Source organism: Apis mellifera, linkage group LG4, assembly GCF_003254395.2.
Source record: "Apis mellifera strain DH4 linkage group LG4, Amel_HAv3.1, whole genome shotgun sequence".
Lineage (NCBI taxonomy): Eukaryota > Metazoa > Arthropoda > Insecta > Hymenoptera > Apidae > Apis > Apis mellifera.
In genome coordinates this window covers 12324657-12338416 of record NC_037641.1, presented here as the reverse complement: position 1 = coordinate 12338416, position 13760 = coordinate 12324657, and the positions used below count along the sequence as shown (strand labels likewise).

The 13760-nt window shown below is 42.7% G+C and overlaps 1 long non-coding RNA gene across 1 annotated transcript; it reads left to right on the top strand.

The window, feature by feature from the left end:
• Window positions 1–7078: 7078 nt before the first annotated feature.
• On the top strand, window positions 7079–13452 carry LOC113218724. The gene is made up of 2 exons (XR_003304527.1): window positions 7079–10631; window positions 11843–13452. It is a non-coding gene; the product is annotated as an uncharacterized LOC113218724 (long non-coding RNA).
• Window positions 13453–13760: the final 308 nt, after the last annotated feature.

The following is a 13760-nucleotide window of genomic DNA, read 5'->3' as shown; positions in this document are numbered from 1 at the left end:
ACACTCGAACAGTGGCCGGATCGATGAAAGGTACGCGAATCGCGGCAACCGTAATAAAAGAGTCCGACCGCGTAAACGTGATCCACCTCCGCTAACTCTCGTCTCTCCTCGTCTCTCCTCGTCTCTCCTCATCTCTTCTCGTCTCTTCTCGTTTCTTTCGTCTCTCTTCATCTCTTCTCGTCTCTTCTCGTTTCTTTCTGTTTTCTCGTCTCTCCCTATCTCTCCTCGTCTCTCCCTGTCTCTCCTCATTTCTCTCAGTCTCTCCTTGTCTCTCCTCATTTTTCCCAGTCTCTCCTCGTCTCTCCTCATCTCTTCTCGTCTCTTCTCGTTTCTTTCTGTTTTCTCGTCTCTCCTCGTCTCTCTTCATCTCTTCTCGTCTCTTCTCGTTTCTTTCAATCTCTCCTCGTCTCTCTTCATCTCTTCTCGTCTCTTCTCGTTTCTTTCTGTTTTCTCATCTCTCCCTATCTCTCCTCGTCTCTCCCTGTCTCTCCTCATTTTTCTCAGTCTCTCCTCGTCTCTCCTCGTCTCTCCTCGTCTCTTCCTGTCTCTCCTCATCTCTCCTCATCTCTTCTCGTCTCTTCTCGTTTCTTTCAGTCTCTCCTCGTCTCTCTTCATCTCTTCTCGTCTCTTCTCGTTTCTTTTTGTCTTCTCATTTCTCGTTGTCTCTCCTCATCTCTCCCTGTCTCTCCTCCTTTCTCTCAATCTCTCCTCGTCTCTCCTCATCTCTCCTCATCTCTCCTCATTTTTTTTCGTTTCTCCCTATCTTCTCGTCTCTTCTTGTTTTTCCTTCTTTCTCCCAGTGTCTCGTCTCGTCTCTCCCTGTCTCTCCTCTCCGCGTTTCTTCGCGTTTTTCGAATTTGAAACATCCATTACCGCTCGAGTTTTTCTCGACTAGGATCGAAACACAGAACGAGTCGGAAGAGAAAGAAGGAGACTCGAGAATTGTTGCTCGCCTCCTTTCCGAGGCGTCGGTCGTTGTTCATCCTTTCGTGACGTTTCTGGCTTCCGGCTAGAGAAGACGGGAGAATGGAGGGTGCGGAGAGTAATATAGGAATAAGAATAAGGTTCTTGGCGGAAGGATATTTCGTCCAGGTCGTAAGATGACACGCGCGTGTACACGCGGGATCGAGGTGTACGAGGGATCGATATTCTCATTCCATCCACGACGAGATCGACGAAAGAAAGGAAGGAAGGAAGAAAGGGAGGCACGAATCACGCGTCCGCAAAAATGGGCAACGATGAATTCTTAGCCGGCGTAAGAGCGTGTTTTTTTTGCGAGTAGGAAGAAGAACGAAGGAGCGAGCGAGAGAGAGAGAGGCGAGCAGATGGAATCGAGGCGAATCTCGGTTCTTTCTCGCAACGGCAAAAAAATCCTGGAAAAAGCTTAATGGAGCGTCTCTCGAGCGGCGGAACGATTCTCGTGCGGAGGAGCTCGCGAGTTTTTCTCGCGCCTTCGAATCGTAAGGCTACGCCACGAGGAAATGCGAGACGAAGCGAGAGAGAGAGAGAGAGAGAAACGTCCAAGATTATCGCGTTCCCATAAAACGAACGAGAGAATTCCCTTCTTCTCTTCCCTCGAGGGGAAAAGGAACGCGGCGGAAACGGAGACAAAAGGAAAACGGTCGACAACACCGTTTCGACCTGACGGGTCGAACGGGGAGTGGGGGAACGTTGTCCTCGAGAGATGCACACAGCGATGCCTCGAACGGAAGGGACGACGGATGACGAATCCTCGCTTCCGCTCGTTGCTACGAAAACGTAGCAGGAGCTTAGTTTACGGAATCGGAATTACGAGTCGTCTTTCTTTTTCCTTCCTCTTCTCGATTTCTCGCCGGTCGAACGAAGTCCAAGTAGAGATAAAAGAGAAGGATAAAGGACAAAGAAAGAGAGGAGAAGAAAACACGGCGCAAATCGATTATACGAGCAGTCGTTCGTCCCTGGCGTTTTTTTCCTCAAACGTCGTCGCGGTCGAGCCACCGCGAAACCGAGATGGGACCGTGTCCCCCCTCCACTCTCGCTCCTTCCATCTCTTTTGTCGCCGCGTTTTCTCGCTCCCTCGCTCACCCTACACATGGAATTCTCTCGAAATTATCGATCGGTCAAAGATGTGGAAGGGGAGGGCAACGATTTAAGTCTATTTAACGGCGATACGTTGTTTAGTATCGCGCGAGCGCACCCAACTAATACAATTCACGTCCCCCTTTGCTCGTTCCCCTTCCGAGCCTAGCGAAATCGTCCAGACCCTTCCCCTCCTACTCCCTACTCTTACGATTATTCTTCTTCTTCTTCTTCTTCTTCTCTCTCTATCCTCTCCCATTTCCATAAGATATTTTCGGCAGGAAAAAGCGTTGGACGCGTTGGAAATTAATAAAGGCGCTTCGGTGGAACCGGTACGGATTTTTTCCCCCTTTTTTTTCCTTTTTTTTTTTTTTTCTATCAATTTCTCGGCCACGTTCCATATTTGAGCGTATTGTGCACCGCGAACAATAACTCATCTCGATATTGCTGGCCTGGCTCTCGTATCCGGCGTACTCTTCCTCCTCCCTCCACGTTACTCTTCTCGCTCTTTTCCTCGCCCGGTTTCCCTTTATATATATATATATATATATATATCTATATATTTCGTCCTTCTACCCTTCACCCCTCTCTCTCTCTCCTTTTCTCTCTTTCCCTCGCATCGATAAAGTCACCGGCAGTCGGAGTCGATTTTTACGGACTCGAAACGGAACTTCGCCTATTAAAAAAGCGCGGGCGGGCATCGTTACTCCTCTCGACTCTCTTTCCGCGCTCTCTGCGCCATCTCTCCGCGGAGCGGGAACACCTCGCCCCGATTTTTGCTCTCCTCGCGGAACAGAGACGGAGCGTGGAAGGAAGGAAGGAAGGAAGGAAGGAAGGATTTCAGAGGGGAGGGGTAGGAGGTTAATCACCGGTGGGAGGCACGTACGTACATACGAAAGGAAAGGGGAGAGAGAGAGAGAAGTCGGGCGAACTTTTAAAGGAGTGGCGGTGGTCTGTCTCGTTCGCGTGGCACGTGGACAAGGATAGCGTACGCGGAGCGGCACTCGTTGCGGGAGAACTCTCGGCGGGACGGTAAAGCGTGGAACGTGGAGGGGGCGGGGAAAGGGTTAATGAAGGATGGAAAGGGCAGGCTTGGCCTGTGTTTGAGAAGCACTAGCCCCGGTCTCGGGAGAGTGGTCGGTCTTCCCTTGGATATCCGACATGGGGAAGCGCAAGACGCGGGGGAGGGGTACTACGGGTGGCCACTTCCCGAGGGAGCTCGTTTTCAGCTCCGCCGCGCAACAGCTCCACCGGTGCACCCGCGTAAAAGCTCGCCGCTAGAGCGAGAAACCGGGTTATACGTGTGTGTACATATATATATATATATATAATGTGTGCGTATATGTACGTGTATATACGACTCCTTTCCTCGATAGCTTTCCCCCTCCTCTTCTTTCCCTGCTCTTACCTTGTTCTACCCTTCTTCTCCTTATTTCGCGTCTCTAAAACGCTCCGCGATGCACGCTACGAAATGGCAATCGCCTTACCTCTCCCCGCTCCTCCTCCCTTCCTCTCCCCCACTCCTGCTTTCCGCACTCGTCAACGTCCTCGCAAATCAACGCAGCTTCTTACTTTCCAACCTCTCCGCCGCCACTACCGCTGCTACTACTATACCTCGCGCTTCTTCCTCGCCTTTGACGAGCCACTCTCCTCTCTCTCTCTATCTATCTATCTATTTTTCTCTAGTATTTTTACGAGACATTTTCGATCGAGAGAATCTTGGGTGGATTTTTTCGAATTTGAGGCTACGAAGACGCGTTGAGGGAAATATATTTTATTTTTTCGTAAGGGAGAAGGAGAGGATCGATGGATTTCCGATGCGGTTCCCCCTCGAAAATCGGCGCTTTTTTCGCCCTCTGTGTCGCATTCTGGCCTGGCTTCGCGAGCGGACGAGGGATTTAATTAATGAACGGGCGAGGGAAACAAAGGGAGAGGGGAGGGGGGAGAGAAAAACGGGAGGAGGGGGGCATGAAACGATCGAAATTCGACGAGAAAGAAACGTGTTTCTCGTCTCTCCTCTTTTCTTCTCCAGTTTCAGAGATCAGAAGTGGAGAGAAACGAAGGATACGAATAATCTCCTCCTCGATTAAATACTCGACGCGACGATCAAAATATCCTTTGCGCTCGAGAAACGAATTGTGGTTCGAGGGATAGGAAGGGATTGGAGAAAATTATTTTTTTCCTCCTTGGAATTTGAATATTTAACTCTTCGCGCTCGAATGGTGAGCTTTCGGTTATCGGATCGATTCGAAATGGCGACGAAATTTACTTACGTTTGATCGTTTTTAAAATATCGCGAATAGATTTCTAATTTCTCTTTACAATATGATCTTATATAAAGTCGAACGGTTACATTTTTTTTTTATCTCAAATTGGATCACGATCTCGAGTTACATTTTAATCAATATTCGATGGGAATAGAAATATTATTTTCAAATATTATTCTCAGTTTTGTAACCATGGAATAATAAAATTAATTAGAGAGAAGACGAGTTCTTTCGTTATTAAATAACGAAATTATTTCTATTCTTCGTTAAGAAAATAGCGATGGAAATATATTATAAGAAGAATATAGAATGAACGAAAAGCAAGAATAATAATCGGTGAATGTGGGAGCACGTTATTGGGAGATTGGAAATCGAAATATTTTAACATTCGAAGAAATCTTCTTTCTTCACACGTAAAAAAAAAATACATAAAATATTAGAGTATAAAAGTTTTATAAAAGTTAATTCGTGCGTGAAATCGTTTTAAGAAATTCATCGAACGGAAATCGAATGTAGAGTTGTTGGTTCGAAAAAAAGGCAGACGGTTAATCTTTGGAGAATTGTTTTTAATTGAATAGGATAAAAAAAAAAATATATAATTTGAATATAATTGAAATAAAATGGAAAAGAAATTAATAAACGAATACTTAAACGAAGGAAACGAAGTTAAATTAATTTTCTTTTTTAAATATGAATTGTAGAAATAAAAATGCGCTAGTTTTGTTCGAAAAATGTGACTCGTGCCGTTATACTCTCGAGTGGTATGCTTAAAAATCTGCGTGGCAGATGTAGCGAGAAAAGTAAGAGGCGAGCAATTGAGTTGGAAAGCATTTCGAATTTGACAAATGCGATACCGAGAAACTGGACCTTGGCAATTGGAAATTCAAAAGAAACAGATGTTAAGAAAGAAGTGCTTAAAAGTTACGGCTATTTTCTACGGGACGTTCCCACAAATTATCCGATAGATATGAATCAGATACAGGAAATAATAAATTAAGCAGCGACAATTTAACGAAATAACCGTAGAAACAATGAAAATGACGAAAGCATAGATAAGAAGACACGATTGCTCGAAGATTGTCAACTAAAGTTAGGAATATTATTATTTATTTTTTGATCGAAATATGATAAATAAATAATCCATAAATGTTAAAAGAATTTTATTAAATAAAATTAATTTTGGTATAGTTTTGCAAAGTTTTGCGAATCAAATATGTAACGGTAAAAATAAAGTAGAATGCTTCTACTTTTCATATATTAAATTTCTCTTATCGCGTGGAACGAACTGAAACATAGAAAAAAATTTGTCGACAAATTATTACATTTCAACGTGAAGTAATTACTTGACTTTAAGTTTAATATATAAAATAAATAAATAAAAAAAACTTATCGATAATTTAAATTAAATTAAAAATTAATGTTTCGAGATGTCGTATCCGTTATTAAAATTGAAATTTAAACGCTTCTTAATAAATTCATAAAATATTTCTGCCTGTAAACACGTATTTCCATTTAATCCATAAAACGTTTAAAATCTTTATTGTATAAGACTGTTTTAACTGTGTATAGTTATATACATTAAATTGAAACGATTATTTTTTTTTTATAAATTTGAAAATGAATTTTAACACGTCATTCGAACGTTATTATAAAAGCGCGGTATTGAAATTGCGAGTAGGCTCCTTATTTCTTTCATCAGAAAAATAATGGGAAGCTTATACTTTAAAACAGGAGATGAGATATTCGATCTTAAATTCCTTCGAAACTACGACAATGGGCACGAAACGTTAATTCAGATTCGACGATCCGCGGCAAAAGTATTATAGTCCCGTAAGTAAAGTTTAGAAGCCGTGAAAAAAATTTCCAAGATAAAATTAAGCTCGAGCGAAGACGAAATTGATTTTGAATAGTCTCGAGATCGATCGCATTTCGTCGAGCGATGAATTACCGACGGAGAAAATGAGAACGTGAGCAGCGAGACGGAGATAGCGACACGGAGTCAGTTAAGGAATCGAAAAATTGGAATCCGTAAGACTGAAAAAGTCGTCGAGCGCGAAGAAAATAATCGGATCTATTGGATTTCAATTAGACATATCGCGTGGCCGAATCACGGATTTTCCCGATCAACCAATAATTTTCCTTCGAATCAAGAAATTTTCCTACGTCTCGCTACGTACGCCGCGTTGAATTAGTAAACAGGGAGAGGACCGTGTATCGAAGGAGAAGAAGGAGAAAAAGAGCCTCGACCGAAAAGATTCGTCGCTCAGTCCCCCCACTCCTTCGACCCATTTCACTCCTTCTCTCGCCTTGGCGTGCACGCGGCCAGCGCAAGCAACAACACCGTTCGAATAACCGACAAACGCGACTCGTCGAAAGCTTCGCTCCTATCGCGCTCCCGTATTTGCATTGAATTTCTTCCTCGGAAGGGTTCGCTCTCTCTCTCTCTCCCCCTTTCTCCTTTTCCCCTTTTCCTCGTAGCGAAATAGGGTCTCGAGGATGAAAGGAATGCACTTGCCAAACATTAGCATGCACGCGTACACGTCCTGGTCGATAGGAAAGCCTCTCTCGTACGCGAAAAGGGTGAGTGTACAAGTGTGTGTGTGTGTGTATGCGTGTATACAAGGCACACAACCTTAACTTTTCGCCCTTCGTCCCTCTTCTCTTTGCCGTGAAACTCGAGTCAAGAAAAAGCACGGTGGGACCGGCTGGCTGGCTGGCTGGCCGCCTTCTCGCCCCCCCCCCTCTTCCCCGCGAGTAGTTCGGAATAGTTGACGGGAAGCGGGCAAGTTTTCCGAAGAGAGATGGAGACACGCACCTCGAAGGAGGGCAAATTATTGTCGCTTCGACCTCTCGCTTCCACCGTACCACCACTCTTCTTCTATTCGCCGACTTCCTTTTCCGTTCTTTCTCCACTTGTTCGTCACGGTACCGTGGCGCCACTTTGCTAAAGAGAGAGAAAGAAAGAGAGAGAGAGAGAGAGAGAAAACTACTTCTCTGTTCGTCTACCTATATATATATATATATATCGGTAAATCAGCGATCGCATTTCGATTCTTAGGGAGACAATTCCCCTTTGGATCACGTTCGTCGACCGTTCATTTGGGTCACGCTGCTGCTCCATAGGATTCGTGTTATCGGTAACGTGAGGGATTATGAGGGGAAACGGCCACGAGGTAATATCTCCTATATCCAAATATCCCCGTTGCCTGTCTCTGTTCCACGAGCAGAGTTACGCTAATACGTTCGTTCGGGATTATTCACCTTTCCCCGTTATCCGGCTGACTTATTATCTTTGCACGCGGCGGGAGGGAGGAGGGGAGGGGAGGGGGAGAGGGATGACAAGGGGAGGGGATAAAATCGAACCGTCGTTATTGTTATTCAACTCGAAAACGTCGAGTTCTCTCGTCGTCGAAAATAATTTCATCCACGAAACTTTTATATATACGTATATATATATATATATTATATATATATATACACGTATATAATAGATACTGAATTTTTCAAGCTCGGTCTGTCGGGAATGTTTTTCGTACCGGTGTTTCGAAACCGAGCGGCGTTATCGCCGTGATCCCGATTGTCCCGCTAAATTTATTGTTCCTTCCTACCTGCTTTCTCCCTCCTTCTCCCCCCCTCCCCTGGTATCGCGCTCGTCGCTCCATTTCTTTTTCCTTTTTTTTCGCCTACCCTGTATCCACGCATAAATTATGTATCGGTTTACGCGACCGACTTTGACGCTCGCTCTCTCTCTCTCTCTCTCTCTCTCTCTCTCTCTCTCTCTCTCTCTCCCAGAAGGGGAATACGATGTCGCTCGTGAATTAATTCGCGATTAGCTTACGTCGCGAATACCTTCCTTCGAATTAAAGGAGTCGTTCACGATTCTTTTCTTCTCGAGAGGAAAAAAATAAGAAGAAGAAAGAGGAAAAGCGATTTTCCTTTTGATCACGATCACGCGAGCGAATCGAATAATCGGCGAAGGTAAGAAGGAATTGAGGGGGAGGAGGGAAACTCGATTATTATGTAGAAATCGAGGCTATTAATATTCATCGGGTTGTTTCGTCGATGATGAAAGATTACTCGAGCGGTCTCTTGTCTCGTTATCGGGCAGAATAGGAGAGGAGGGTCCATCAGAAAATTACTAGAAAAAAAGAACTAGATATCCCGGTATACACGCATCACACTCTGTCTTAACCTTGCTTCGAACTCGACACTGTTCCACTAGTTCTCAAATTTCTCAACACTGTTGTTCTCTCTTCAGAGTTCGAGGATATCCCACGAATTTCAATCCTTTCGTTACGCACGATTTCTCGGCCGCGGCGAAAATGTGCACTACGAGAAAGAAGGCGGCCGCGTAGCGCCTCGCTGCGAGCGCTTTGACAACTATCCTCGAAACTGGGTATTTATAACCTCCTAACACGCTTACATTTCATTATTGCACTTACTTTGGAATCAAATAAGGAATATAATAGCTTTAGGGAATATAATAGCTTGATGTAATTGTATGATAATAATAACTGTTGATAATTGCGTGAGAATGATAAAAAGAAAATATATGTTACATTTCCAGTGAAAGATAGTCGTTGTACAATAACACTGATCGCTCGTCATACGTGTAACACGGGACATTTTACGTAGAGCGACTTTAATCGCCCGTAATACGTCGGTGATATTTTATGGAGAGAGACTTTAGTCGCTCGTTGTAACGAGAAGGTTAAGGATCGTCGTCGTGGAGAATTTTCCCACTGTATCGTTAGTCCTTTGTCTTTCCAAACTAATTCTCTTCTTTCTAATTATTAATTATTTTTCTACGTTGTTCTCTTATTTTATCGTCGCATTTCTATTTTTCATTACTTCACGGGAAAAGTCGGATTTCGTTTCTCGTTTCTCCGAAATTTCCCCCTGGAATATTTTCCAAAGTCCCAATTTCATCGTTCCGGTGTAAATCCGGCCTGGAGGGGATGGATCGTTCCTCCCCCCCTCCTCCCTTAAACACGGGTACCGCTTTTATTAAAAAAAAATTCACTCGCCAAAAACCCGATTAAGAGAGAATAATCGTCGAAAGTTTCATAAGAGAGATTGTAGGATTTTCGATTTTTTCCAAGCGTCATGAAATATCGTCATAATATCACTTCGAGGGTGTGCAACGCGTGGCCGATCGGCCGATGCCTTTAATTTAGCAGCGTCGTATATCGTTGCCGATCCGATCTCTCATAATCAATCGTCCCCGACGATGAGAACGGTTATTACGAATTGGGGAGGGGAGGGGATTCAAGTTATCCCGCTTATCGTTGTAGCGGACGATTCGCGGCGGAGGGAGGAGGGGGAGAGGGAGGACGAATGCTGGAACAGGCCGCGGTGACGTTTAATCGAATTCCAACGGGCAAAATATTCGTGTCCGGTGGGTTTGACGCACAGAGCGCCACCCCAGTTTAAACGGTGGCATCGATTAATTTCGATTTATTAGAAGGAAGATTCGCCGTCCGAAATCTCCATTCTCCCCGCGTTCGAAAATTCAACGCGCGCGTTCGTCGATTATTATCCATTTGGCTCGCTTCTCACCCAAACGCGACCGCTTTCATTTCCTCTCCTCCTTCGCTTCGCCTTACATCGCCCCTTCCTCCGATCCGTTAACCTCTCTTCCTTCCCCACCCCCCTCCCTGTCGCCGAAGGTTTCGCCATCTATTACGTCGAGAGCGAGAATAATAACAAACGCTCTCTCGAGTCGAGTCGATCCGCGACGAAACGTGTTTGCAAAGCATCGACGCGTCCGTGTAAAATCCTGTGTGATGTGAAAAATACTTTTACCTCTCTCGTAACGTAATACAGCTCTATTCATAAACGTGGTTCCGTGTTCGAATAAGCAGGACATACTACATTCCCATTATCCGAATACTGGGTAATATACGAACGTTTCTGATCACGATCCGTATATTCCATGTTACACCGCGCAACGTTTCGTGGCGATGTTTACACATAACGTACTTAAATTACAAGGCAAACGCAACGTATTTAGACGTAATGAATATTTTTCCCGTGCTCGGCTGGTTAACCGTAATCGTTTATCGATTGAGTGTGAAATGGAGAATCGGTATCGCGATGTCAGATAAACAGGAAATAGAAAATGATCAAAGACGTTGAAAGTGGTGAAAGTGGAACGAAATTAACGTAATTCTACGACTGCAGCTGCTTACGATAAAAAATTTATGCGACTTGGCAGTTAAAAAGATACGAGATCCTTAAATATTGAGAGAAACTGTTAATTTTGTTCATTTCCTATTGAATAAGTGAAGTTTAATGCAAAAGAAGGTAATTGTTCTATTATTATCCGAGAATTTCGCTATTCGGTCACTTTTGTCTCCCTATTAATTCGGATACGAAAGTTTTTCTTGCTACCAGTCTTACTGGATTATTCTAACGTAACTTTGTAAGTGAAAGTACATTAAGCGTGCGAATAAGTTCTTTTCCCCTTCTTTTTCAAAATTCAAGATTTTATTAATACAAGATTATCGTACTTCAAAATACTTTCATCCTCATTCTCTATAATTTTCCTTTTCCAATCTGGTGGATAAGTTATAAATTCAATCGAAGTTACAATAGTTGCTCACTGATTAATCGATACATTTTCGGATTGTTTCCTCGATGAATTGGTGTTTCGTCTTTCTTTTCGACAACGCGTTGGCCGATCATTGTGCGAAATCACGCGTCTCATTCCTCGTCCCGTAAACGGCCGTTTCTCTAGCTGTTCGTATTATAAATTCGTTCATCGGTTTTGATAATATTCGGTTATTCAGTTATCGCTCCAGGCGGAAGCGGTTCACGATGGATGATCGCATAGACGGCGAAACATTTCGAGTTTCGATTTTGCCACTGAAATCGACTTTTGCCCAGTGAATCCATCCGTAATCTCCCTCATTTAGAATCGTCGTATAAGACCCATTTCTCATCGCCAGTAACAATTTTGCGCAGAAAACTTTTCCTTTTACGCCGTTTTCCTTATTCGTTTCGCTTACAATTCGCTTACAGTATTCCAACTTCTTAGTCTTACCAAATTGCTTCAGTCGGATTTTCGTCGATTCCTCCGATTCACCGTCGTCTTCCAAATTAAAATTTCCAAATTTAAATGTTTGCTACCACTTTTTCCACGTTCTCTCTGAACGGCGCGCATAAAGCATTTCGGTTGCTTGAACAGCGATGCTCGAAATTGGAAATTCTTCGTCGCGATTCTTTTTAAAAACAAAGAAACACTCTTTTAGAAAAATAATTCGATTATAATCGTAGAAAAAGAAGGGGAAGGAACTTATTTGCGCACCTTGTAATAATTTTCACCATTTCGAATATTCGCGTCACACGTCTTCCAATCTACAATATCAGAACTGTCGACAAAATCCCTCGAAATCCCTCCAGCTTTAAAAATCAGAAATCGTTTAAGTATATACATGTATCTCCTCTCTCGTTGCCCTGCGAGCTGGGCGACGGGAATTTTCCTTCTAATCCACGCGTCCCCGCTCTTTTTAAAGATTAACGAGAGGCGACGACCGGCGATAAACAACTTAGCCTGGAAATTTGCGTTTCCAGCCTTCCTCGGCCGGCGCGCTCGCGAGGAAGGCGCGGAAGGGGGGCGGTGGATTAATTCGATTTTCCAGCGGCGCATCAAAGCGGACGAATGGAATATCTCCCCGTTCCCGCGGGTGGGAATTTATTTTTAACCCCCTCTATTAAAACGCGGGTAATCAGCGAATGAATCCCCCTCTCGAACGCGTATCCCTTCTCCCCCCTCTCCCATAGATCCAATCCTTGTTTTCGTTGCGTCTAAACGATCTCGGAGGGAGGGATTCTCTCAGCCCCCCTCTCCCCCCCAAATGCATTCAAACTAATCAACGATACAAAATTTCGTCCCCGTCCAATTTTCGAAGAAATAATAAACTAAGGACGATAATAAGCTTCGATATATTAGAGTGTCTCATAAATTTCTTTCTTTTTTTTTGTTTTTTTCTTTTCATACGAGATATTCGTTGTTAATTTAATCGTTGTTAATTTTTCTGATCTATCGCCTTCTTCCATTCTCTCGGGAAGCCTCGTTATTCCAAAATTGTTGCGCTTCGTTTCTGCAAAATATCGCTCGAGCTGCAATTTTTTATCTCGCTCGCCGTTTATCGTTTATCGCGGAGAGAATTTTTTTAATATGCAACATTGTGTATACGCTTTCGCATTGTCGCGATGGTTCGATATTATTGGCCGTTCTTCTTCCGTCTTTCGAGCAATATTTTCGAAAATTCATGCTTGAGAAAGGAGCTCGTAGCAGATTATACCTTTCCAATCCCATCGAATGGATAAAAGAATTTTGAAGTCCAGGATTCTGGTTGAAGATCTATTTATTAGTCCTTGAATCAAGGGTACATTTTGATCTGAAGAGAGTAGTTTAAAATTAAAAGAATTTTGAAGTCCAAGATTCTGGTCGAAGATCTATTTATTAGTCCTTGAATCAAGGGTACATTTTGATCTGAAGAGAGTAGTTTAAAATTAAAAGAATTTTGAAGTCCAAGATTCTGGTTGAAGATCTATTTATTAGTTCTTAAATCAAGGGTACATTTTGATGTGAAGAGAGTAGTTTAAAAGAGAGGTTTGGGCTAATAGATGATATTATTCGCACAGAAATAACCGGTTAAAGAAACTTATGGGACACCTTAATATAATAATTCTCGTTCGATTATAATAATTCGCATCGACTTGAATCCGAGTGGTTTCGAGAGAGAGGGGGGGGGACTCTTCGCCTTATGAATCTTGAATAACCGCTGCTCGATTTCGGAGGATGTTTAAACGGATGGAGGTGGAAATAATAAATCTTCGATTCTCGATCGACTCGAATTTCAAATCGAACGAGTATGAAAGTGTACATCCAAGACAGTTTATCGTGTAAAAAATATATTGGAAGTAATAGTAAACAAAAATTATAAATAAATAATTTAATAAATAATTAATTAATAAAAAAGTTGCATTTTTGTAACCCTTTGCGCTTTCCAGCACCAGTTGGATCGATGCGGCGACAATATTTATTTATGTCTGATTTTTTTTAAAATCAATATCGCTTCTTAAATAGGTTCCTAAACTCTTTGCAATTTTATGAGATGCAGAATAATATATTGTTAAATGGTTAGTTTTTTTTTTATCTCAAATTGGACCGTGATCGACATCTTCAGTTTGGGAATAGAAATGTTATTTTCAAAAAGTTTTCGAATTTTGTAAGAATGAAATTAATGAATACGTGGAGATAAAATAAGAGATGTAAGAATAGATAGTGAATGCGAAGAAAATTCTAAATGTGACAACATGCACAGAATAATATATAACCGCGAATAATACAATTTGTACTAAAAATCTGCAGGACAGCGAGTATGTTCGAATATAAATGAACCATTAATTGAACCAATTTCGTTA